Raw genomic sequence first — 25874 nt, forward strand, 5'->3', positions numbered from 1 at the left:
GCAAGCTCCGCCTCCCAGGTTCACGCCATTCTCCTGCCTCAGCCTCCGAGTAGCTGGGACTACAGGCGCCCGCCACCACGCCCGGCTAGTTTTTTGTATTTTTAGTAGAGACGGGGTTTCACCATGTTAGCCCGGATGGTCTCGATCTCATGACCTCGTGATCCACCCGCCTCGGCCTCCCAAAGTGCTGGGATTACAGGCTTGAGCCACCGCGCCCGGCCTTCTTTTTTCTTTTCTTTTCTTTTCTTTCTTTTTTGTGAGACGGAGTCTCGCTCTGTCACCCAGGCTGGAGTGCAGTGGCTGGATCTCATCTCACTGCAAGCTCCACCTCCCAGGTTCACGCCATTCTCCTGCCTCAGCCTCCCGAGTAGCTGGGACTACAGCCACCCGCCACCTCGCCCGGCTAGTTTTTTTGTATTTTTAGTAGAGACAGGGTTTCACCGTGTTAGCCAGCATGGTCTCGATCTCCTGACCTCATGATCCGCCCATCTCGGCCTCCCAAAGTGCTGGGATTACAGGCTTGAACCACCATGCCCGGCGTCTTTTTTTTTTTTTTTTTTGAGAGGGAGTCTCATTCTGTTGTCTAGGCTGGAGTGCAATGGTGCGATCTGGGCTCACTGCAACCTCTGCCTCCCAGGTTCAAGCGATTCTCCTGTCTCAGCCTCCCTAGTAGTTGGGACTATAGGCGCCTACCACCACGCTCACCTAAGTTTTTTGTATTTTAAGTAGAGATGGGGTTTCTCCATGTTGGCCAGGCTGGTCCTGAACTCCTGACCTCAGGTGATCTGCCTGTCTTGGCTTCCCAAAGTGCTGGGATTACAGGCGCGAGCCACTGTGCCCGGCCTTAATTTGCAGTTGTTGTAAACAACTTGTGTAATAGAAAAGCAGAGAAATAAACTGTCCTCGCCTTCAGATGCACCACATGTTTGTTTTAAAGTATAGTATTTAGTCCAGATTTGAGAAGTTTGGGGTGAAGAAGGTAAGAAACTTTTTTGTTTTTGTTTTTATTTTGCATCAGATCTTTCTGCCTGCCTTTCAGCTTGCTTCAGAAAACTTAAAACATCACAGTAGTAATCAAAACATACATAACATTGAAACAGAAGGAAATGGCATGGACCACAGAACTCCAAGGATTGTTTACAGAAAAAAAAAAAAAAAGTGCTACCCCAGGAAAAGTACTCGCAATGCTATTTTTTTTTTTTTTTTTTTTTTTTAGAGGGAGTCTTGCTCTGTCTCCCAGGCTGGAGCGCGGTGGCGCGATCTCAGCTCACTGCAACCTCCGTCTCCCAGGTTCAAGCGATTCTTCTGCCTCAGCACCCCTGGTAGCTGGGATTACAGGCACCTGCCACCACGCCCAGCTAATTTTTGTATTTTTAGTGGAGACGGGGTTTCGCCATGTTGGCCAGGCTGGTCTCGAACTTCTGACCTCAGGTGATCCGCCCGCCTCAGCCTCCCAAAGTGCTGGGATGACAGGAGTGAGCCGCCGTGCCCGGTCCTACTCTCAATGCTTTTGAAATCGTTAGAGCAGCTTGGAGGCTTCTAAATACGTAGAATGAATATTTTAAAAAACAAAAAGAAATGGACTCAATACTATTTCTTTTCAGTTTGAAAATATAAAGCACAAAATAAAGACAAACATTGCAAGTTTAAAAAAAAAAAAAAGGAATTTTCCACTATAAATTTTTAAGAGAGGCAGAGATTAAGAAGAAAATCAGGCCGTTAGTGACCAAGACCAGAAGCCTCTACCCTCAACATGGGTGGCCACGGGCCTCTTCTCTCCACCCAGGGCTCTGTCCTCTTTGAAGTTTTTAGTCTGTGCTGGATTTTCTTACTTTTTTGTGACCTCAGCTGTGGGTTAGAAAGGGTATTCATTTTCTTTTTTTTTCCTTCCTTCCTTCCTTCCTTCCTTCTTTCCTTCCTTTTCTTCTTTCCTTTTTTCTCTCTCCCTTCCTTCTTTCTTTCTTTTTTTTTTGAGATGGAGTCTCGCTCTGTCACCCAGGCTGGAGTGCAGTGGCGGGATCTCAGCTCATTACCAAGCTCCGCCTCCCGGGTTCATGCATTCCACCACTTCCATTCCTTCCTTCCACCCTTCATTTTATATTCCACTCCAGTCTTTGTCCATCTCCCCTGACCCTGTCCACTCCATTCACTAGGATGCCCAAACCACATGTCCACTCCCTTCCTTCTTTCCTTCCTTCCTCCCTCCCTCCCTTTCTCTCTTCTTTCTTTCCTTTCTTTCTTTTCTTTTTTCTTTCCTTCCTTCCTTCCTTCCTTCCTTTCTTTCTTTCTTTTCTTTCTTTCTTTCTTTCTTTCTTTCTTTCTTTCTTTTTCTTTTTCTTTTTTTTCTTTTCCTTCCTTCCTTCCTCTTTCTTTCTTCCTCCATCCCTCTCTTTTTCTTCCTTCCTTTTTCCTTCCTTCCTTCCTTCCCCTCCCCTCCCCTCTCCTCCCTTTTACTCCCCTCCCCTCCCTGCCCTTCCCCTCCCCTCTCCTTGTTACTCTGTCACCCAGGCTGGAGTGAAGTGATGTGATCATAGCTCACTGCAGCCTTGATCTCTGGGCTCAAGCAATCCTTCTGCCTCAGCCTCCTCAGTAGCCAGGACTATGGGCACATACCAGCACACCTGGATACTTTTTAAAAATTTTTTGTAGAGATGGGATCTTGCTTTGTTGCCCAGGCTGGTCATGAACTCCTGGGCTCAAGCGATCTTCCTGCCTCAGTCTCCCAAAATGCTGGGATTACAGGCGTGAGCCACTGCTCCTGGCCTTTGTTCATTTCTTTCATCCAGTCTTGCCTGGGTTTTATAGGAGGAGAGATTTGAAGTGATGTTTTCTGCCGCGTTGCTAGAAATCAAAATGCTCTGATAGAAGGAGCATTTTTTTTTTAATGTAGCGACTCTACTTTTCAGCCTTTTAAAAATGTTAAGAGTTGTTTTTGATTGCCATTTTTTGTCAGTGTGGTTAGTCAGCTTCATTCTTTCTAGTTAGTGCATTCTTGTGTATGGATATGCCAGAGTGACTTGAAGAACACATTACTGATCTTTACGTTTTTTTTTTTTTTTACGTCCAAATAATGTTGCAGCAGAAACATCATGGTATACATAGCTTTTGACCTTGTCTAAATATCTCAGGAGGTAAATTCCTAAAAGCAGAAATGCAGCTTTAGAAGATACTGGCATTTACAATTCTGTTAATCATTGACAAATAACCTTCCACAAAGTTTATAGCAACTTGAACTCCTGTCAACAGTGAGTGAAAATGCCAGTTCCCCCACAACCTTGCCATAATGATTATCAACTAAAATTAAAAGTTTTGCCCGCCAGTTATGTGAAATTAGTGTCTCTTTCATGTTATAATATTCAATTATTTGGCCATCAGTGAAATCAGTCACCTATTCCTTTCTTTCCTTATTGTTAGTATCTTTGCACTAAGTACCTCTGTATATCTTCTATTTGGCTATTGAGTTTTTTCTTATTGATTTGTAGGTGCTCTTTACATATGACAAGCACTAACACTTTGTTATACATGCTACATATGACTATTTTCTTATTGATTTGTAGGTGCTCTTTACATATGACAAGCACTAGCACTTTGTTACATATGCTACATATTACTATTTTCTTCCAGTTTGTTATGTGCCTTTTTTATTGACTTTGTGGCTCTCCTGCATCCTAACACACCCAGTGTAGAAGAGAGTTTCCTTTGGGCTAGAGCCTTGGGATAGACTTTCCCCCAACATTGGTTCTTTGGTTGAACAGCCTCAACAGGGAGTTTGGAAACAGACAAACTCAAGGCCACACACTCAGTCCCCTATAATGTCTCCCTTTAAAAAAAAATAACCTTTTATTTTCAAATTACAAAAACAATGACATACTAGAAAATCTTTAAAATACCAGACGTTTTAAAGAAAGGGACGGAAATAATCCTGCATGCGTTGTTGCCATCTTACAAGAGAGGAAACAGAGAGGAGGCGGAGTAGTATGTTGGCAAATAGTATTGGCAAGTGGGAGTATGCCTTACAGATCTCATAAGAAACAGCAAGGAGGGATGATTATTCCTCCACATCATCGGTTCACACAGCCTTCCAGTGTGGAATGGCTTGTTTGCAAGCCAAACCTTCTGCGCGAGAGGTTCTTCTGGTTCTCCGTGAGGTGCTGAGTTGCTAGGTTACTGAGAGCATCAGGAATCCAAGGAACAACATACTTATATCACGCTCAACTTTGAAAAACAAAATGGATATTAACATTTAAAAATGAGAAAGAATAATATTTATTGCACCAGGATTTGCAAGTCTTGAACTCTAGTTGCAATTCGACCATTTCTAATTTGTATATATGTGGGTGGATGGGTGGGTGGGTGGATGGATGGATGGATGGATTAGTAAATGGATGGTTGGATGGATGGATGAATGGATGGATAAATGGATGGATGGGTGAATTAGATGAATGGATGATGGATGGAAATGGAATGGATAGAGTGGAATTGGATAAGATGAATGAAAGTGATTTAGATTACAAGGCAGCAGATGGATGGATGGTTGGTTGGGTGGATGGATAGATGGTTGATTGGGTGGGTGGATGGATGGGTGAATGGATGAATAAGTGGATGGATGGATGGATGGATGAATGGATGGGTGGATGGACAGATGGGTGGATGTATGGATGTATAGATGGATGGATGGATGGATGGATGGATGGATGGATGGATGGATGCTGATGGATGAGTGAACGGATGGGTGGATGGATGAATGAGCAGATGGATGGATGGATGGATGGAGGATGGATAGATGGACAGACGAGTGGATGTATGGATGGATGAGTGAATGGATGGGTGGATGGATAAATAGATATAGAGACATAGATATACATGACAGCTTTATCAAGATAGAATTCACACAGTTCTACCATTTCTAAGCCTCAGTTTTATCTATAAAATATGGAAAATTGTTATGTGCCTGATAGAGAAAAAAGGAAGACTGACCCATTTTCTTTATCTGTTCTATTTTTTTCCTTACCTCTTACAATTTTTTTTTTTTTTTTGAGACGGAGTCTCGCTCTGTCGCCCAGGCTGGAATGCAGTGGCGCGATCTCCACTCACTGCAAGCTCCGCCTCCTAGGTTCACGCCATTCTCCTGCCTCAGCCTCCCGTGTAGCTGGGACTACAGGCGCCCGCCACCGCAACCCGCTAATTTTTGTATTTTTAGTAGAGACGGGGTTTCGCCGTGTTAGCCAGGATGGTCTCAATCTCCTGACCCCGTGATCCGCCCGTCTCGGCCTCCCAAAGTGCTGGGATTACAGGCGTGAGCCACCGCACCTGGCCGTAATTTTGTTTTTTAATGGTACTTTTAAAACTGGTTCATTCGAAAAACCCACCTGGATAAAAGGCCCAACCTGTTGATAATGTTGTTACCTATAGTTTATTTCCTAACAGCTTTATTGAGATAAAATTATATGCTATAAAGGCCTGGCACGGTGGCTCACACACCTCTAATCCCTTTCGGAGGCTGAGGCAGGTGGATCACTTGAGGTCAGGAGTTTGAGACCAGCCTGGCCAACATGGTGAAACTCTGTCTCTACTACATATACAAAAAGTAGCCAAGTGTGGCGGTGCACATCTGTAATTCAAGCTACTCAGGAGGCTGAGGCGGGAGAATCGCTTGAACCCGGGAGGTGGAGGTTGCAGTGAGCCAAGATCGTGTCGCTGTACTCCAGGCTGGGCGACAGAGTGAGACTGGCCTGTTCTGAACATTTCGTGTCAATGGGATTACACACTGTGTGGCGTTTTGTCTGGCTTCTCTCGCTGAGTGTGATTTTTGGGAGTTCATCATGTTGTAGTGTGTATGCAGTGAGGTTTTAAATGCTGCTAGACTTAGTACAGCCCCCTACGTGCAGGGCCTAAAGGAGCTAAAACCAAGGCATTATTTCCTTACTGTTCCCATCATCTGACATGGGAGGAGGGGACCACACAGGAAGATCCAGAGGCACGTGGAAGACTCCGAGATCTACAAGAAATGAGACCTGGGAGGCCAGGCACGTGGCTCATGCCTGTGATCCCAGCACTTAGGGAGGCCGAGGTGGGAGGATCACTTGAGGTCAGGAGTTCAAGACCAGCCTGTTCAACATAGTGAAACACTGTCTCTGCTAAAAAAAAAAAAAAAAAAAAAAAGAAAAGAAAAAATGCTGGGCGTGGTGTTGTGCACCTGTAATCCCAGCTACTCAGGAGGCTGAGGCAGGAGAATCGCTTGAACCCAGAAAGTGGAGGTTGCAGTGAGCTGAGATCCCACCCCTGCACTCCAGCCTGGGCCACAGAGGGATACTCCATCTTAGAAGAAAGAAAAGAGACAGCCGGGCGTGGTGGCTCATGGCTGGAATCCCAGCACCTTGAGAGGCCGAGGTGGGTGGATCACCTGAGGTCAGGAGTTCGAGACCAGCCCGACCAACATGGAGAAACCCCGTCTCTACTAAAAATACAAAATTAGCCGGGCCTGGTGGCACATGCCTGTAATCCCAGCTACTCGGGAAGCTGAGGCAGGAGAATCGATTGAACCTGGAAGCGGGAGGTTGTGGTGAGCCGAGGTCGTGCCACTGCACTCCAGCCTGGGCCACAGAGGGAGACTCAAGACCCGGGAGTCAACTAGCACCAGGGCCAGCAAGGGACGGCTGATGTCATCCCTGAACATCTGGGAAGACAGGTGCCACCACCGAGACAAAGCAAGGGAGTCGGGGAGGAAAGGAAGCCGGTTTCCCCAGAAAGATGGCCACCTGACGGGGTCTGCGGTGTGATCAGCAAGCCCAGGTTTGCTGGGTCCGAGGACTTGGAGCCCTCCCACCAGGGCAACCCCAGGCAACCCAGGTCAGGTTGGTCACCCTGAGTCTGGAGTTCCCACGGAGCGGGCCAAGGTTAGATGCGTCAGCAAAGGGTTTGAAATGAAGGTCAGAGGAGGATGGCTAAGAAATACGGCCCCTGACTGACGGGAGAAAGTTCCGCGGGGCCGGCGTCCAGCTGCTGCCGCCCTGGGCTCCTGCTTTTTTCCCAGCCTGGGGAACAGGCCCTTTGACCGCCCTGCCCGGCCCTGTGCGATTCACCAGCTGTTGACTTTTAAAAGAAAAACAAACCTCATGACGTGCGTTAAGGTCTGTTTACTACCTGTGGCTTTGCAGAGAACCGCGTCGTGATGGTTTATCTCAGTGTGACTTTTTAATCCGATGACTTTCAGATTGTCCCCAGGGAGCTGATTAGGATGTAAAGGCCGGTTGCAATTCAGCCGGACTCTCCGAGTGCACAAACAACATTGTCACCAGTCCCCGGCCACCCTCTCACGCCCCCACCAAGCTTAGGAAAATAGTTTGTGCTCAAGAGACTTGCTGGGTTTCTAAGCAGCCTGTGAAGTGCCGTATTTCTGCTGCACAAATTGTACCCAGGGACCTTTTACACCAGAGCAGGCTGTTTGCAAATAGAGAGATGGTTTTTCTTCTCTCGCTCCAATCTGGATGCTTTTTCTTTCCTTTTCGTGCCCAGTTGCACTGGCTTGAATTTGCAGTAATGATACTGAATAGAAAGAGTGAGCGTGGCCACCCTTGTCTTGTTCCCCTTTTCTCTCTCTCTCTTTCTTTCTTTCTTTCTTTCTTTCTTTCTTTCTTTCTTTCTTTCTTTCTTTCTTTCTTTCTTTCTCCTTCCTTCCTTCTTTTTCTTTCTTTCTTTTCTTTCTTTCTCCTTCCTTCTTTCTTCTTTCTTTCTCCTTCCTTCTTTCTTCTTTCTTTCTTTTTCTCCTTCCTTCCTTCCTTCCTTTCTCTCTCTTTCTTTCTTTCTCTCTCTCTTTCTTTCTTTCTTTCTCTTTCTCCTTCCTTCCTTCCTTTCTTTTCTTTTCTTTCTTTTCTTGAGATGAGAGTCTTGCTGTGTCACCCAGACTGGAGTGCAGTGGCGCGATCTCAGCTCATTGCAACCTCCGCCTCCTAGGTTCAAGTGATTCTCCTGCCTCAGCCTCCCGAGTAGCTGGAATTACAGGCGTGTGCCACCACGCCCGACTGATTTTTGTATACTTAGTAGAGATGGGGTTTCACCACGCTGGTCTTGAACTCCTGACCTCAAGTGATCCATCCACCTCAGCCTCCCAAAGTGCTGAGATTACAGGCTTGAGCCACTGCACTCAGCCTTAAATTTTTTTTTTTTTTTTAACAGACAGGATCTCACTCTGTCACTCAGGCTGGAGTGCAGTGGCACGATCACAGCTCACTGCAGCCTCAAACTCCTAGGCTCAAGTGATCCTTCCACCTCAGCCTCCCAAGCAGCTGGGACTATAGGCGTGTACCACTATGCCTGGCTAATTTTTTAACTTTTTGCAGAGATAGGATTTTGAACTCCTGGACTCAAGCAATCCTCCTGCCTTGGGCTCCCAAAGTGCTGGGATGACAGGCATGAGCCACCAAGCCTGGCCTTGACTTATTTTTAATTTTTTGAGACAGGATCTTGCTCTTTTGCCCAGACTGGACAACTAGAGTGCAGTGGTGTGATCCTGGCTCACTACAACCTCAAACTCCCAGGCTCCAGCTATCCTCCTGCCTCAGCCTCCTGAGGAGCTGGGACTACAGGTGAGCACCACCATGCCCGGCTAATTTTTTTTTTTTTTTTTGTACAGATGGAGGCTCACCATCTTGCCCAGGCTGATCTTGAACTCCTGGGCTCAAGCCATCCTCCCTCCTTGGCCTCCCAAAGCCCTGGGATTACAGGCGTGAGCCATGGCTCCCTGCTTTGTTCTTGGCTTAGGGGAAAAGCACTCAGTTTCTCACCAATGAGTATCGTGGTAGCTGTGGGTGTTTTGTGCATGCCTCTAATTGGGTAGAGGGAATATTCTTGTGTTCCGAATTTGTTGAGTGTTTTTGTCATGAAGGGTGTTGAATTTTGTCTGCATTTGTTAAGATGATCATGTGGGCTGAGCGTGGTGGCTCCCATCTGTAATCCCAACTCCCTGTCTCCACAAAAAAATACAAAACACAAAAATTAGCCCGATGTGGTGGCACGTGCCTGTAGTCCCAGCTACTCAGGAGGCTGAAGCAGGAGGATCAATTGAGCCCAGGAGGTTAAGGCTGCAGCGAGCTATGATCGCACCGCTGCACTCTAGCCTGGGCAACAGAGTGAGACCCTGTCTTGCAAAAAAAAAAAAAGGGAAAAAAATGAGTTTCTGGGTTAATTATATCCCAACTCACTTCGTCAACCTCTATACTGTCTAAACATCCTTCTCCATGTTCTAAAGCCACTTCTAAATCCACTTCTTGGTCCTCTCCAGGCTAAGTCAAGACTTTCTGTATTTTCCCTTTAAATGGTTTCTAATTCCTCTGCCTGGAGGAATTCAAATCCTCCAGCCAGGGCCGGGCGCGGGGGCTCACGCCTGTAATCCCAGCACTTTGGGAGGCCGAGGCGGGAGGACCGCTTGAGCCCTAGAGTTCAAGCCTGGGCCACATGGAGAGACCCCATCTCTACTAAAAATACAAAAATTAGCCGGGCGCGGGGATGCGCGCCTGTCGTCCCAGCTCCTCGGGAGGCTGAGATGGGAGGAGGCTTGAGCCTGGGAGGTCAAGGCTGCAGTGAACCAAGATCGCACCACTGCACTCCAGCCTGGGTGACAGAGTGAGACACTGTCTCCAAAAACAAACAAAAAACAAAACAAACCTTCCTCAACATCTAAGCACCTCTGAATTCTCTGGGAAGAAAAGCGCTCACCCCAGAGAGGAACTAGCCGGACCCTGGTCAGATCGTCCCTGCTCTCTGGTGCTTTACTGACTAATCATCTTGTATCTGTCTGAGCCCAGAGCCAGGCATCAACCCTCATGCCCTCCCTCCTTCTGCCCAGGGGTCACCAGCCTCCCGCAGCCTCAGCTCCTACTGTGTCTAACCCTGGCAGCGACCCTATTCACGGGGCGTGGTGAGGGTAACAGTCACCTAGCAGTGGTTCTCAGCCAGGTGATCCTGCCCCAGGGGACGCTGGGCGATGTCTGGGGACATTTGTGGTTGTCATGACTGGGGGTGCCCCTGGCGTGGAGTGAGTGGAGGCCAGGGACACTGCTCAGCACCCTGCAGTGCCCACGGCAGCCCCACCCCAGAGGACGATCCAGCCTCAGTGTCCAGAGTGCAGAGAGGGAGAGACCTGTGTTCATTATGGGAAAAATATTGAATCTGCTCCCTGCTCACACTCGACAACAGAGTAAGTTCCCGATGGGGCAGAGCGTGTAAACCAGGGGGACCCCCAGCTCCTGGGATTCACCTCCTCTCTCCCTCCCCACTCAGGGTGTGGATTTCCATGTGTGCAGCCTCCTGGGACCTCAGTGGAGCAGAGGATCATGGGATGCAGAGTCTCTCGGGGATCCGAGGAATCCCCTAACCCAGGGGGTCTCACCGGGGGATAGATTCTGTCCTCAGGGGTACGCTGGGCGACGTCTGGGACATCTGTGGTTGTCATGACTGGGGGTGCCCCCGGCGTGGAGAGGGTGGAGACCAGGATTGCTGTTCAGCACCCAGCAGTGCCCAGGACGGCCTCACCCAGGAGAAAGATTGGCCCCGGCGTCCACAGGGCCTGGGAGAAGCCTCTACTGAGAAAGCGTCCGTGGGTTGCGTGGCCAGTCACAGAGGCTACTCCGTATGTTTGGCATCCCGGGGTCATGAACGTTAATCAGATGCCCACCCAGAGCTCCTGGAGGCTGAGACAGCGTCCGCCTCCCTTCCACGCTTCCACGGTCGGTGTGATGTTGCCTCGAGTTACAGCTTTTTGCGAACTGCGTGAGGCCCGGGTGACTCAGCAGCCCAGGCGTGCCTCCCGTTTGCAGCCCGTTTGTGGCTGTTACAAGGTGACCGCCTGCGTACCGACCCCCACACTGTTGTCCTCACTGGCCGGAGCCTCTGCCATCCCAGGCGCTAGATCTCACAGCTCCCTTGGGTCCCCGGAACTTTCCCAGCCCCCTGCAGCTGCCTCTCAGCAGCTGTGATTCTCATCAGAAGACGTTGTGCCCGGGGAGCCCTCTGTCCTTCCGCCCAGGACCTGAGAGCGTGGGTGAGCCTCCCCGGCAGAGGAAGCAATGCAGGGCACGCAGGTGAGGTCGGAGGGGCAGGAGAGGCCCCTGGGTCTGCATCTGGGAATGGTTCTGTCCAGGCATAGACCCTGGAGTCAAATGTTCAGGGAGGCTCTGGTGATTCCGTGCAGGTCACATCCTCCTGGTATCTTCTTGCCGCCGCAACTCTCCGTGGGGAAACCTCCAACCCAGGGGTCCTCACCTGGGGCTGACCCTGGCTCCTGGGGGACACTGGGCGACATCTGGGGACATCTGTGGTTGTCACAACTTGGAGGGGGGTACTCCTGTTATGAAGTCGAGGGAGGCCAGGGATGCTGTTCAGCACCCTGCAGTGCCCAGGACAGCCCCACCCCAGAGAACCATCAGCCCCTGGGTCCACACGGTCCAGGGGGAAAAGCCAGGATTATGTCATGGACTTAGGGGGTTAGGCTTATGCATCAGAAAGATGGCAGCCATGTGGTGAGGACATGGAAGGGCCAGATCCAAAGCAGGAGAGCCCCTCCTGACACCTAAGGATGCCGGCAAGACACTGCCTGTCGGGGGTGAGAGTGGTAAAGAGAAGTCAATAACCGGCCGCCCTTGTGGAAGCCAGATTGGCAGAATTTCGTGACTGGGCGTCTGTGGACAGAGAGGAAGGGGCGAGGGAGGAAGCTTGCATTGGGATGTCTCGGAAAACTTAAATTCAGGAAAGTCCTAGGAAATACATGCTTGAAAATATCTGCATTTGTATGGAAGATGTGTGTGGGAATATATGTGTGTACATGCATGTATACATAAAGGTGAGTGTGTGCATCTATAACTATTTCATCTGACATCTACCTTTAACTTATCTGTCTGTAGCCACCCATCCTCCATCCAGCCATTCTATCCAGTATTCATCCAGCCATTCGCCCAGGCATCCATCCTCTTATCCACCCATCCATCCGTCCATCCACCCATCCACCCACCCACCATCCATCCATCCATTCATTCAGCCATCTACCCAGGTATCCATCCACTTCATCCATCCATCCATCCATCCATCCATCCATCCATCCATCCATCCACACCATCCATCCATGCATCTATGCATCCACCATTCATCCAGCCATCCATGCAATCATCCAACCACCCAGCAATCCACCATCCATACATTCACTCACCCATCAATCACCCATCCATCTATCCATCCATCATCTATTTGTCCATTCATCCAACCATCTACCCACACATTCATTTATCCATCCATCCATCCATCCACCTATCCATCCATCCATCCATCCACCCACCTACCCATCCATCCACCCAACCACCAACCCACCTAGTCATCCATCCATCTATCCATCCATCCACCCACCTACCCATCCATCCATCTATCCATCCAGCCAGCCAGCCAGTCAGCCAGCCATACATCCACTCATCCATCCTTCCACCCACCCATCCACCCATTCACCCATCCACCCATAGGCTCATCTACCCATCCATCCACCCACCCCCCCATCTACCCAGTCACACACCCACCCACCCATCCATCTGTCCACCAGCCCATCCACCTGTCCAGCCATCCTAAGAAATCATTCTGTTTCTCTGGCTCCTCAGGGCTGAGACAGTTTCTCAGGCGTTCTTGTTTCTGATGCCTTGAACAGTCTTGAGGAGGTCTGGTCAGGTGTTTTGTAGGCTGTACCTCGATTGGATTCGTCCAGTGTTTTTCTCATGGTCAGACTGGAGTGTTGAGTTTTGGGGAGAAAAACCTCAGATGCGAGGGCCTTCTCATCACATCCTGTCAAGGGCACACGGTAGCCACATGACTTACTGCTGATGAGTTTGATCACCTGGCATGGTAGTGGATGCCAGGATTCTCCACTGTCATTATGATTTCAAAGTGACCTTTTTTTTTTTTGAGATGGAGTCTCACCCTGTCACCCAGGCTGGAGGCTGGAGTGCAATGGCACGATCTCTGCTCACTGCAACCTCCACCTCCCGGGCTCAAGCGATTCTCCTGCCTCAACCTCCTGAGTAGCTGGGACTACAGGCACCTGCCACCATGCCCGGCTAATTTTTGTATTTTTAGTAGAGTCGGGGTTTTGCCATATTGGCCAGGTTGGTCTCGAACTCCTGAGCTCAAGTGATCCACCCGCCTCGGCCTCCCCAAGTGCTGGGATTACAGGTGTGAGCCACCGCGCCCGGCCCAAGGTGACATTCTACTGGATCTACACACGATATTCACTCTGAGTTCCCATTGAGTGAGGGATGCCTGCGTGCATGTGTGTGTACATTCTACCTCCTTTTTCACTTGAGCCCTTGGCTGTCAAATGTCAGGGCTGGAATTTGCACTCATTTCCAGAGTCTGCGAGTGTCCTTCCCTCCCTATCCTTCCCTTTCAGCCTCAGCTGAGCTCTTGGGGCACCGAGGTCACCAGCAGCTTGTCTGGCCCCACTGGTTCCCAGCTCCCCGAGCCAGACGTGCCATCCCAGGTTCCCCATTTGCGGCCCTTGCTTTGAATTTATGGGCCTGCTGAGCAGTATGGGAAACTCATCAGGGACTGTGAAAGTAACTCTGGAAGGTGGGAATGCCAGCAGCCGCCAGCCCCCAGCACCTGCACCAACAATGGGTCTTGCCACACAGCTTGGGCTGGAGTGGGCAAAGCTGGAGGGTGGGGCAGTGGAAGGTGGGAGCTCTTAGTCCTCCCCGATCTCACCTCATCATGACGGCTGCAAGACTGTACTGAGCTAGCCCTGGTTCCACAGTCCACAAAAGGGGTGAGAGGTCTGTTTTTCATCATCTAAACAGTACAACTTGACGTTTACAAAAGTAACACTGGCTTGTTGCTAAAAAAATTTTTCAGAAAACACACAGAGGTTTAAAGAAAAAGGGATACTGAAAAATCAGTGAATTTTGGCTGGGTGCAGTGGTTCACGCCTGTCGTCCCAGCACTTTGGGAGGCCAAAGCAGGCAGATCACGAGGTCAGGGGTTCGAGACCAGCCTGGCCAACATGGTGAAACCCCGTCTCTACTAAAAATACAAAAAATAGCCGGGCATGGTGGCGGGTGCCTGTAATCCCAGCTACTCAGGAGGCTGATGCAGGAGAATCGCTTGAACCTGGGAGGCAGAGGTGGCAGTGAGCCGAGATCACGCCATTATGTTCCAGTCTGGGTGACAGGGCAAGACTCTGTCTCAAAAGAAAATAACAAAATTAAAAAAAAAACAAGTGAATTTTACACTTTATGAGGGTGAATTTTATGGTATGTGAATGATGTCTCCATTTTGTTTTCAAAAGGAAAAGTTCCCCTGGTAATCCCAATCTGGGGATGAAGACTATTAAAATCTCTTCCAGGCTGCCTGTTTCTAACGGGCTGTTTTCAACATCGTTTCGAACTTACTGAGAAGTTGCAAGAATTAGATGCACTCACTTCATATATTCTTTTTTTTTTTTTTTTTTTTTTTGAGACGGAGTCTCATGCTGTCGCCCAGGCTGGAGTGCAGTGGCGCGATCTCGGCTCACTGCAAGCTCCGTCTCCCGGGTTCACGCCATTCTCCTGCCTCAGCCTCCTGAGTAGCTGGGACTACAGGCGCCCGCCACCGCGCCCAGCTAATTTTTTGTATTTTTAGTAGAGACGGGGTTTCACCGTAGTCTCGATCTCCTGACCTTGTGATCCGCCCGCCTCGGCCTCCCAAAGTGCTGGGATTACAGGCGTGAGCCACCGCGCCCGGCCATATATTCTTTATACTCAAATATACCAACTGTTTACACTTGCCCTATTTTTTATTTTATTGTTCTCTCACTCCATCGTTTACCGTGCGTGTGTATACACATTTATGTGTGTCTATGTATTTATGTATAAATTGCAGGTGGATATGTGTGTATATATCTATATATACACAGAAAGATAGTTACTTATATGGCATATATACTAGATATATCGTTATGCAGTTATATATACACAGAATTATATGCATGTAGTTATACATGTATGCATATTAATTTATTTCCAGTCATTTGAAATCAAGCTGGAGATATCATGCCCCGTTAACCCTAAAGATCTTGGTGGACATTTTCGAAGAACAAGGCCCTTCCTTCCCTCCTTTCTTTCCTTCTTTCCCCTTTCCTTCCGTCCCTCTCTCTTTTTCTTTATTTGAGGCAGGGTCTGCCCTGTCACCCAGGCTGGAGTGCAGTGGTGCAATCAGGCCTCACTGCAGCCTCGACCTCCTGGGCTCAAGTGATCCTCCCTCCTCAGCCTCCCAAATAGCTGGGACACACCACCATGCCTGGCTAATTTTTTTTTTTTTTTTTTTTTTTTTGTAGACAAGGTCTTGCCTGTCACCTAGACTGGAGTACAGTGATGCAATCACAGCTTACTGCAGCCTCAAACTTCTGGTCTCTAGCAATCCTCCCACCTCAGCCTCCCAAGTAGCTGGAACTACAGTCACGTGCCACCGCTATTTTTTTTTTATTATTTTTTTAATTCTTTGCAGAGATACGGTCTCCCTATGTTGCCCAGGCTGGTCTTGAGCTCCTGACCTTAAACCATCCTCCCACTTCAGCCTCCCAAAGTGGTAGGATTATAAGCATGAACCACTGGCACCCAGCCACACTCACTCTGTGTCCTTCTGATACATTGCCATAGTTCTTTGAGTTTCCTTACTTTCTGGCACAAAAAGATGCTCCAGAGATATAATATTTTTTCTGTCCCAATCCTGGAGCCAACCTCTTCTCCATCCTGTCCTGATGACTTTTAGTTCTTCCAAACATGTACTGTTAAAAAATGTGCGCTACACCCACACATGTAGGGACTTTTCCGAATAATAATAGAATCATACTGTTGATACTCTTCTTTAATTTGTTTTTTTTTTTAATTTAGCAATATATTATGGGAATCTTTCCACATTTTCAAATACAGATTTGCAACATCCTTTTTAGTGAATGTTAAGTGTTTTATCTTATGGTTGTACCATAGATTACTGAACTAATCTCCTAAATTAAATAGGAGTACAGTACCGCCATCAGGGCTCACTGCAGCCTGGAACTCCTGGGCTCAAGCAAGGCATCTGAGTTGTTTATTATTTGTTTACCTTTATCCATAATAATGCTTCAGGTAAAGTGCTTGTGTGTGCACCTCTGCACAATCCTATGAGCATATCCTTAGGACAGTTTTCCAGAGGGAGACTTGCTTACAAGAACAGTTATTCCAATGTCCTCCACCCACTGTGTGCTAGTCCATGATTTATCACACCTTGACCATCCCTGGATATTATCTATTTTAAAAAAATACTTACCAGTTGGACCAGGTGTAGTGGTTCATGCCTGTATTATCAGCACTTTGGGAGGCTGAGGCAGGAGGACTGCTTGAGCCCAGGAGTTTGAGACCAACCTGGGCAACATAGCAAGACCCTATCTCTACAAAAACATTTAACAATTTGGCTGGGCGTGGTGGCTCACGCCTATAATTCCAGCACTTTGGGAGACCGAGGTGGGCAGATCACCTGAGGTCAAGAGATTGAGACCATCCTGGCCAGCATGGTGAAACCCCATCTCTACTAAAACTACAAAAAATAGCTGGGTGTGGTGGCTCGCACCTGCAGTCCTAGCTACTCAGGAAGCTGAGGCAGGATAATCACTTGAACCTGGCAGGTGGAGGTTGCAGTGAGCCAAGATTACGTCACTGCACTCCAGCCTGGGTGACAGAGCAAGACTCCGTCTCAAAAAAAAAAAAAAAATTAACAATTAGCCAGCCATGGTGGCATGCACCTGCAGTCCCAGCTACTTGGAAGGTGGAGGTAGGGGGATCCCTTGACCCCAGGAAGTCAAGGCTGCAGTGAGGCATGATTATACCACTGCACTTCAGCCTGGGCAACAGAGCTAGACCCTGTCTCAAAAAAAAAAATTGTCATTTAAAGGCTAAAAGTAACATCTCATTGTATGATCTATAATCTTTTTTATTACTGGAGAGCTTGAAATTTTTCATAATGAACATTTATAATGCTTTTTGTGGATTATGTTCATTTTTAACAATTTTTTAAATTTTGAGATAATTTGTGAATTACAGAAGAGGTGCAAAAATAGTACAGAGTGTTCCCTTACACCTTTCATCCAGCTTCCCATTGGCTGACATCTTCCATAACTACAGAACATTTATCACCACTAAAAAAAATCAACCTTGCTACAATATTAAGTACAGGGCTGATTCAAATTTCATCCTTTTTTCCATTTCCCTGTGCTTTTGTGTTCCATGATCTGATCCAGGATCCCACATTTATGAAGCTGGTTTGTTCACTTTTATTGATTTGTTGGAGATCTTTATATATTAAGGACCTCAGCTTTTTGTCTCTCGTCCCTTTGTCAGAGTATTTCCATTTTGCTTTTTCACTTTGGCAATGACTTCAAGAGACGGGTGGTAGGTGACATAGGATGATGCTGGCATCCTGGCTTAAAGCGAGGGTTAGAGGGCACAGGCTGCATGCTAAACCCTCCACAAACTGTTCTCACCTCCCCATCCCGTCCCAGACATTCTCTGTTTCTCTAACACAACTCGAGCAACTGGCCACTTGTCACCTTGTGAAACCTTGATATTTTATTCCACAAAGTTGTGCCTGCCTTGAGTAGAGCCTACATCTTAGACTGTATCATGGTTCATGCATTGTTCCGACACCTGTTGGGTGATGCAGAGTGAATGGGGCCTGGCCAGGCATCTTGTTGAGGATCATGTCACAGTGTCCCCACCCTCTGTGCAGAAGGGGAGGTGTGGAGAAGGGGAGGAGAAGGGGAGGTGTCCCATCCCTGCAGGGTGGGGGGCAAACCCCTGCAGAAGTGGCATTGGGAGTGCAGCCAGGAGCTTGGCTGCAGGTGTCCTGGCTGCAGACACAGTTTTGCTGCTGTGCTTGGTGAACAACACCAGGGACCAGGGAGGGGGCCCCCATGTCCCCATCCCACAGCCTCAGACCTGTTCTCACCCCCCTGTGGTTTGGGAACTCAGTATCTCTGCTAACCCCTCCTGGGTAATTTGCAAGTGAAGGAATTGACAGCCGGTGCTCCAGGCCACCCGAGAGACACCTCGTCAGTCTGTCACCCAGGCCACTAGGCACTTTTAGACAAACTGTTGGGGGAAGGGAGAGGTGGAAGCAGAGATTAATCACTTTCAGGCTGGGCCTGCAGCGAAGGCACTTCTGGTGAGGGACGTCCTAGTGCATGTTCCCACAGGGTTCATGTAAGTCTTTCTTGAGGCCTGATATGGGGGGAAGACGAGGGAAGAAGACACCAGTCTCTGCCTCAACAACCAGGCAGAGGCCGGGCACAGTGACCCACGCTGGTAATCCCAGCACTTTGGGAGGCTGAGGTGGGAGGATCGCTTGAGCCCAGGAGTTCAAGACCAGCCTGGGCAACATAGTGAGACTCTGTCTCTTAAAAAATGTAAAAATTGCCGGGCGCGGTGGCTCACGCCTATAATCCCAGCACTCTGGGAGGCCGAGGCGGGTGGGTTGTCTGGGATCAGGAGTTCAAGACCATCCTGGCCAACATGGTGAAACCCCATCTCTACTAAAAATACAAAAATTAGCCAGGCATGGTGGCACGCACCTGTAATCCTAGCTACTCGGGAGGCTGAGGAAGGAGAATCACTTGAACCCAGGAGGCAGAGGTTGCAGTGAGCCGTGATTGTGCCACTGCACTCCAGCCTGGGAGACAGACTGAGACTCTGTTTCAAAAAAAAAAAGTAAAAATTAACTGGGCTTGGTGGCAACTGTAGTCCCAGCTACTTGGGAGGCTGAGAGGGGAGGATCCCTTGAGGCCAAGAGTTCAAGGCTGCAGTAAGCTGTGACTGCACCACTGCACTCCAGCCTGGGTAACAGCAAGACCTTGTCTCTAAAATAAAATAAAACAGAACCAGGCAGAGAGCCGGGCACGGTGGTTCATCCCAGCACTTTGGGAGGTTGAGGTGGGCAGATCCCCTGAGGTCAGGAGTTCAAGACCAGCCTGGCTAACATGGCAAAACCTTGTCTCTACTAAAAATACAAAAATTAGCCGGGCATGGTGGAGCACGCCTGTAGTCCCAGCCACTTGGGAGGCTGAGGCAGGAGAATCTCTTGAACCCAAGAGGTGGAGGTTGCAATGAGTGGAGATTGCACCACTGCACTCTAGCCTGGGCAACAGAGTGAGACTCAGTCTCAAAAAAAAAAAAAAAATAGAACCAGGCAGAGAGCAGCAGGGCCACGTCCTATCCCTGCCTCTTAGACAGAAAAGCATGAAGGGGTGAGCAGGCCAGGCCGGGACCAATGTCAGGGGCCAGGACTGGGGCTGGTGGGGTCAGCAGGACTCACTCAGCTGTGTGTTTAGGTCGTGACCCCTGGGCACACCTGCATTCCCCTGCCCCGGGAGTTCCTCCAGCGTTTATTGAGTGGGTGCTCTGGGACGGGCACTGCGGGGGGTGCAACGGGTTTTTTTTTTCAAGTTCCAGTGGAGTCTGGCTGGGTGTCCCGGGAGGAGGACACAAGCCGAGAGACACCTGCACGCCCAGAGCTGGAGGAGGCAGGAAGGGTCCTCCCCGGGAGCCTCTGGAGGGAGCACAGGCTTGCAGACCCTGTGATTTTGGACTTCTAGCCTCCAGAACTGGGAGAGGATCCATGTCTGTGGTTTTAAGTTCTCCCCTCCCAACCCCCCATGTGTGGCACTTTCTTACGGCAGCCCCAGGACACCCATCCACAGAGTTCCTGGGAAATGGGGATGTCAGGTCTGTCATCTGCATGTTTGGCAACCAGAAAAGCCCCTGTCCATGGGGGTGCGTCCCCTGCTCCCCGCATTTCTGACAAAACCCCTTCGATCGGCAGCTTGTCCTTGTGTGTCCCCGAGGAAGGTGACCAGCAGGTGGAGCTGCTGCCCAGCAGCGGCCGTCCCTGTGCCCTCCTCCCTCCTCTTGTTACCATAAACACTTGCAGATCTCAGAGGAAAACACTCAACGATTCCCAACCGACAGGGCTGTGTGCTCAGGGCTTCAGAAGCACGCACAGGGAGCGTCCTTTCCTGCACCCGCCCTGTTGACTCTGCCATTTATCTTCCCGGCCGCCCGGCTTCCCGGGGCAGCCTGATGGCCAGGGTGCAGGTCTGGGTGGGTGCCAGGTGCCTGTCCTCCCGCCCGCCCCGGCCACCCTGAGCTGCAGGACACAGAGACCCGGACGGGAGCCAGCCGCGCTGGGAGTGGCCTCGGCTCTGTTACGCTGGGCAGTGACATTTCAAAACAAACTTAGCCACATGGTCCGAGTCAGGTGTGTCTGGGTGACCCCTGTCCAGACCTTGGCGAGGTCTGGACCTGCCCGCCCAGTGGCACTCATCCCGCAGATGCTGAGGCGGAGCCCAAAATCACGGGACCCTCTGCTGCAGGCACCGGCGAGGCGGGCTGCCAGGGCCGGAGACGAGCAATGTGCATTCTTGGGATGTTTTTTCGTTTAACCGTCTCTCCCTCTCCCAGCCATTTCCTGGCCTCTCGCAGACAAGTGACAGACAAGCAGGTCTGGCGCCGGTCCACGCTGGTGGTTTTCCATGCCGGGGGTCAGTCTGGGATCCAAATCCCCACAGCTCGGCCCCTAGGGGGCCAGGAGCCAGGGGTTTGAGGCCCCGATCCACCCCTTCCCAGCTCTGTGACCTTAGCTAAATTCCTTTAGCATGGTTTCCCTCCTTGGGCATGTTAACGTTTGGAAGCTGATGATTCTTGGTCTCGGGGTGTTGGGGGGTTCCTGGCAGGGAGTGGGTGGAGGCCAGAGACGCTGCTCAGCACCCTGCGATGTCCAGGACGGCCCCACCCCAGAGAGAAGGATCCAGCCCCGATGTCCACAGGGCTGAGCGGGAGAGATCCTGCTGAACGGGAGCTGCAAACAGGTGCTTTTCTGCCCAGCTTCTCCGGCCTGGTTAGGAGAACCTGGGGCTACCGGCCGTTGAGCCTAACCCTGAGCGGGCGTTGCTTGTGCATTCCTTCGGCCCTGCAAGACGGGCAGTCTCTCATGGCTGGAGCACCGTTTTCTGTTGATTTATTTATATTCTGCCTCATTCCACAAAGAATTGGAGCAAGCATTCAGGAAGAGATTCAATCAAATAGAAAAACGCAAATCGCTTCCTAAAATAGAGTAGTGAGCAGGGCGAGTAAGGAGTCAGCACCAGGCTGCCCTCGGTCCCCTGGGTCCCGTATTGGGTTCTCTGAGGGTCCCCGGCTCTAATGGGGAATTGGTCCCAGTTCTGCCTACGTCTACCTGAGTCTCAGCAAATCTCTGAGCCTCAAAACCCTCAGACCCTCAAAACCTCTAAGAATCAGCACCCTCTATGATGTCATAATGCTGAATAAGACAAGCGTGAGGCCCGGCGTGGTGGCTCACGGCTGTAATCTCAGCACTTTGGGAGGCCGAGGTGGGAGGATTGCTTGAGCCCAAGAGTTCAAGACCAGCCTGGGCAACAGTGAGACCACCGTCTCTACAAAAGAATTAGCCGGGCGTGGTGGTACGTACCTGTGGCCGCAGCTCCTCGACAGGCTGAGGTGGGAGGATCTGGAGCCTGGGAGGTCGAGGCTGCAGTGAGCTGTGATCATGCCATTGCACTCCAACCTGGGTGACAGCAAGACTTCATTCTAAAAAAAAAAAAAAAAAACAGGGAAAATAACACCGTAACATTTTATATAGGGATGTTCTATGTTTTCTTTTTAGATTTATTCCCTCGCTCTGTCACCCAGGCTGGAGTGCAGTGGTATGATCTCGGCTCACTGCAACCTCTGCCTCTGGCTTGAAGCAATTCTCCTGCCTCAGACTCCCAAAGTGCTAGGATCACAGGCGTGAGCCACCACGCCCAGCCAGAAGACTCTAGCTTAGCAGAGTCATGGGAAGACACTCGCCTGCTGGTTCCTGGTATGAAGAAGTGAGCAGTGCATTGTGAGAAGGCCCAAGAAGGGCCTCATAGCTAGGACCCAAGCGTGGCCCCTAGGAGCTGGGAGTGTCCCCCAGGCAACAGCCAGCAAGGAAACAGGGACCCCGGTCCTACAACCACAGGGAGGCAAATGGTCCCAACAGCTTGAGGGAATGCTGGATGAGGAGCCTTCCCCGGCCGAGCTTCGGATGAGACGCAGCCCCGTCCAACACCCAGACTGCAGCCCTGGGGGAACCCTGAGCAGAGGCCTTGGCTTGGCTGTTCCCAGACTCCTGACCTCCCAAAACTGTGATGTACTAAGTGGATGGTGTTGGAAGCCACCACATGGGTGGTGATTGGTTATGCAACACAGAGACTGAGCTTACTGTCCCCACAGCCCTAGTCTGCGAGGTGGACCTTGTCCTGACCCTGCAACAGGAGTACAAAGACTTACTGGAACTTTGAACACGGGACAGCCCTGGTGACTCATGTAGCATGAATGAGTTAAGAACAAATTCAGGCCGGGCACAGAGGCCCACACCTGTAATCCCAGCACTTTGGGAGGCTGAGGCGGGAGGATCACTTGAGCCCAGGAGTTTGAGACAAGCCTGGGCAATATAGTGAGACCTCGTCTTTAGAACAAATTTTAAAAATTAGCCAGGGTGGTGCTGCGTTCCTGTAGTCTTAACTACTCAGGAAGCCGAGGCAGGAGGATCGTTTGCATTCGGGAGTTTGAGACCAGCCTGGGCAACCCAGGGAGACCCTATCTGTAAAAAAAAGTTTTAAAAATTACCCAGATAGGGGCCGGGCGCGGTGGCTCAAGCCTGTAATCCTAGCGCTTTGGGAGGCCGAGACGGGCGGATCATGAGGTCCGGAGATCGAGACCGTTCTGGCTAACACGGTGAAACCCTGTCTCTACTAAAAAATACAAAAAACTGGCTGGGCGAGGTAGTGGGCGCCTGTAGTCCCAGCTACTTGGGAGGCTGAGGCAGGAGAATGGCATAAACCTGGGAGGCAGAGCTTGCAGTGAGCTGAGATCCAGCCACTGCATTCCAGCTCATGCAGTGTGCACTCTTCTGTCTCAAAAAAAAAAAAAGAAAAAAAAGCGGGGTCACGCGGTGGCTCAAGCCTGTAATCCCAGCATTCCTTGGGAGGCCGGAGATGGGCAGACCACGAGGTCGAGAGATCGAGACCATCCTTGGCTAACACGTGAAATCCCGTCTCTACTAAAAAATAAAAAATAAAAAACTAGCCTGGCGAGGTGGCGTGGCGCCTGTAGTCCCAGCTACTCGGGAGGCGGAGAATGGGCGCAAACCCGGGAGGCTGAGCGCCGAGCTGGCGATCCGGCCCCTGCACTCCAGCCCGGACAGAGCTTAGACCCGCCTCCCAAAAAGCAGTGCGTGGTGGTGCACACCTATAGTCCCAGCTACCAGGAGAGGCTGAGGTGATCGCTGAGCCCCGGCGTCGAGGGCTGCAGTGAGCTGTGATTGCACCACTGCACTCCAGCCTGCGCAGTGATGCAAAGACCTGTTTTAAATTAATGCAATTTAAAGACCAAGTTTAGTTCCCAAGGGTTCCTGGCTTCCCAGACGTGTGAGGCCCGGCCAGCAGCTGCTGCAGTGCCCATCCCCCCGCCTGCTGCTGCCCTCGGGCCCTGTCCCTCCTGGGGTCAGCAAGCATCCAGGACCACAGCTAACTCTGGGGGGAGGGACAGCCCCACCAGGCAGACTCCCAGCACACTGCAGTGCAGGCTCCTGGGTCGGTAGGTTCGCTGGAATCGCATCCGGCGCAGTTTGTTTTTAAGGCGGGGTCCCTGGGCCATCCGGCCGCGCTGCCCGCACGCCATCCGAGTACCACCGCGGTGTGGGTTGGGGGAAACTCAGTCTTGATCTCGCCAGCCCTCACAACCTGCTCTGGGAGCACGTGCCTGGTGCGTTGCATGTGTCTGTGTGTGTGTGTGCATGCATCTTGGTTCTGGGCGCGGTAGTCTGTGTATCCGCACCGTGTGTGAGCTGCAGGTCTGTGCGGGTAGTTCGCTCTACGTACCCAGCAGTCTGGCGCAGTGCAGTTCATGCGGTACCCGGTTTGTGAGCGCAGGTGTATCTGGTTCCCATGTGTTCGGCGCAGCACCGCTGCGGTGGAGCAAAGCCCTGCGTCTGCTCATGCGCAGTTCTTTCGGCGCGGTGTCTGTGTGTACCTATGCGTGAGCCGCAGCGCCTGTGCATCTGGTTCTGCATGTGTCTGTGTGTACCCATGTGTGAGCCGCGGTGTTCAGGCAGGTTCGTTCAGGTTTGCTCCGGCGCGGTGTCTGCATGTGTCTGGCAAGGTAAGTCCACACTCTGAGGAGGCTGTCGCTCTGTGCACTTCCCCCAGATCACTCCCAAAGGATCGCTTCAAAAGACTAGAGTCAGCACTGTGGCTCACACCCATAATCCCAGCACTTTTGGGAGGCCGAGGCAGGAGGATTTGTTTGAACCCAGAGTTCCCAAGGAAAAAGCCCCATCTCTACAAAAAATTTAAAAAATTAGTCGGGCTGCAGAGTTCAAGCCTGTAATCCCAGCACTTTGGGAGGCCGAGATGGGCAGATCACCAGGTCAGGAGATCGAGACCATCCTGGCTAACATGGTGAAACCCTGGCCTCTACTAAAAAATACAAAAACTAGCCGGGCGGTGGTGGCTTCTGTAGTCCCAGCTACTCGGGAGGCTGAGGCAGGAATGGCGTAAGCCTGGGAGGCGGAGGCCACAGTGAGCCGGGAGAGGCCACTGCACCCAGCTACAGATGGCACCTGTCTCAAAAAAAAAAAAAAAAAAAATTTAAAAAAATTAGCTAGATAGGTGGTGCAAACCTGTGGTCCCAGCTACCTGAGGCTGAGGTGGGAGGGATGGCCTGAGCCCAGGATGCTGCAGTGAGCCATCATGGTGCCACATGATAGTTACAGATGGTATCCCTGTCTCAAAAAAAAAAAAAAAAAAAAAAAAAAAATTTAAAAAATTAGCTAGCTAGGGTGGTGCAAACCTGTGGTCCCAGCTACTCTGGAGGCTGAGGTGGGAGGATGGCCTGAGCCCAGGAGGTCCAGGCTGCAGTGAGCTATCATGGTGCCACTGCACTCCAGCCTGGGCAACAGAGAAAGACCCTATCTAAAAAAAAAGGAAAAGGGGGGAGTACAGGTGACTTGGGGCCGGGAGCCAGCAATAGGCAGAGTTGTGGGCTGGGCAGTGTGGAGGGTATTTCCCCCCAGTGCTGGGAGAGGCGATGGCAATCTAGATATGGCCTTATCAATTCATGTTAGTTACCAACGACTGAAAACATGCAGACCACCGCGGCATTGCTCATGTCTCCAGCTCTGATCCGCTGTTGTACCAGGGGGCTAACCAGGCCTGTGTCTGCCTCCTTCCTGAACGGCCCAGTGAATTCATCTAAACAGCCTTCCTACAGCAGCTTCCCACTCCAGGTGGCCAGACGGGAGTTCCCGACCAGTGTTGTCTCCCGGGACATTGACACGGCAGCCAAGTTGATTGGTGCTGGGGCAGCCAGCGTTGGTGTGGCGGGTTCAGGGGCTGGCATTGGGACGGTGTTGGGCAGCTTGATCATTGGCTATGCCAGGAACCTGTCTGTCAAGCAGCGGCTCTTCTGTGCCATTCTGGGCTTTGCCCTGTCTGAGGCCGTGGGGCTCTTCCCTTTGACGGTCGCCTTCCTCATCCTCTTCGCCATGTGAGGCTCCGTGGCGGCCACCTGCCTGTTGCTGCTACAGCTCCACGCCATTCCTGGGGCTGGGGTGTGCTAAGCTTTACCATTAAACACAACGTTTGTCTAAAAAAAAAAAAGAAAGAAAGAAGAGAGAAGAAAGAAAGAAAAGAAAAGAAAGAGAGAGCTACTCTGTAGGCTGAGGTGGGAGGACGGCTTGAGCCCAGGAGGTCCAGGCTGCAGTGAGCAATCATGATGCCACTGCACTCCAGCCTGGGC

At 50.7% G+C, this 25874-nt stretch overlaps 1 protein-coding gene and 1 pseudogene across 1 annotated transcript in view; both read left to right on the plus strand.

Moving 5' to 3' along the window:
- GNG7 (G protein subunit gamma 7) overlaps positions 1-25874 on the plus strand; it is a 212774-nt gene that overhangs the window by 118003 nt on the left and 68897 nt on the right. The gene's annotated exons all lie outside the window — the stretch shown is intronic.
- LOC101012820 lies at positions 24982-25787 on the plus strand (annotated as a pseudogene).

Source organism: Papio anubis, chromosome 20, assembly GCF_008728515.1.
Source record: "Papio anubis isolate 15944 chromosome 20, Panubis1.0, whole genome shotgun sequence".
NCBI classification, from domain to species: Eukaryota; Metazoa; Chordata; class Mammalia; order Primates; family Cercopithecidae; genus Papio; species Papio anubis.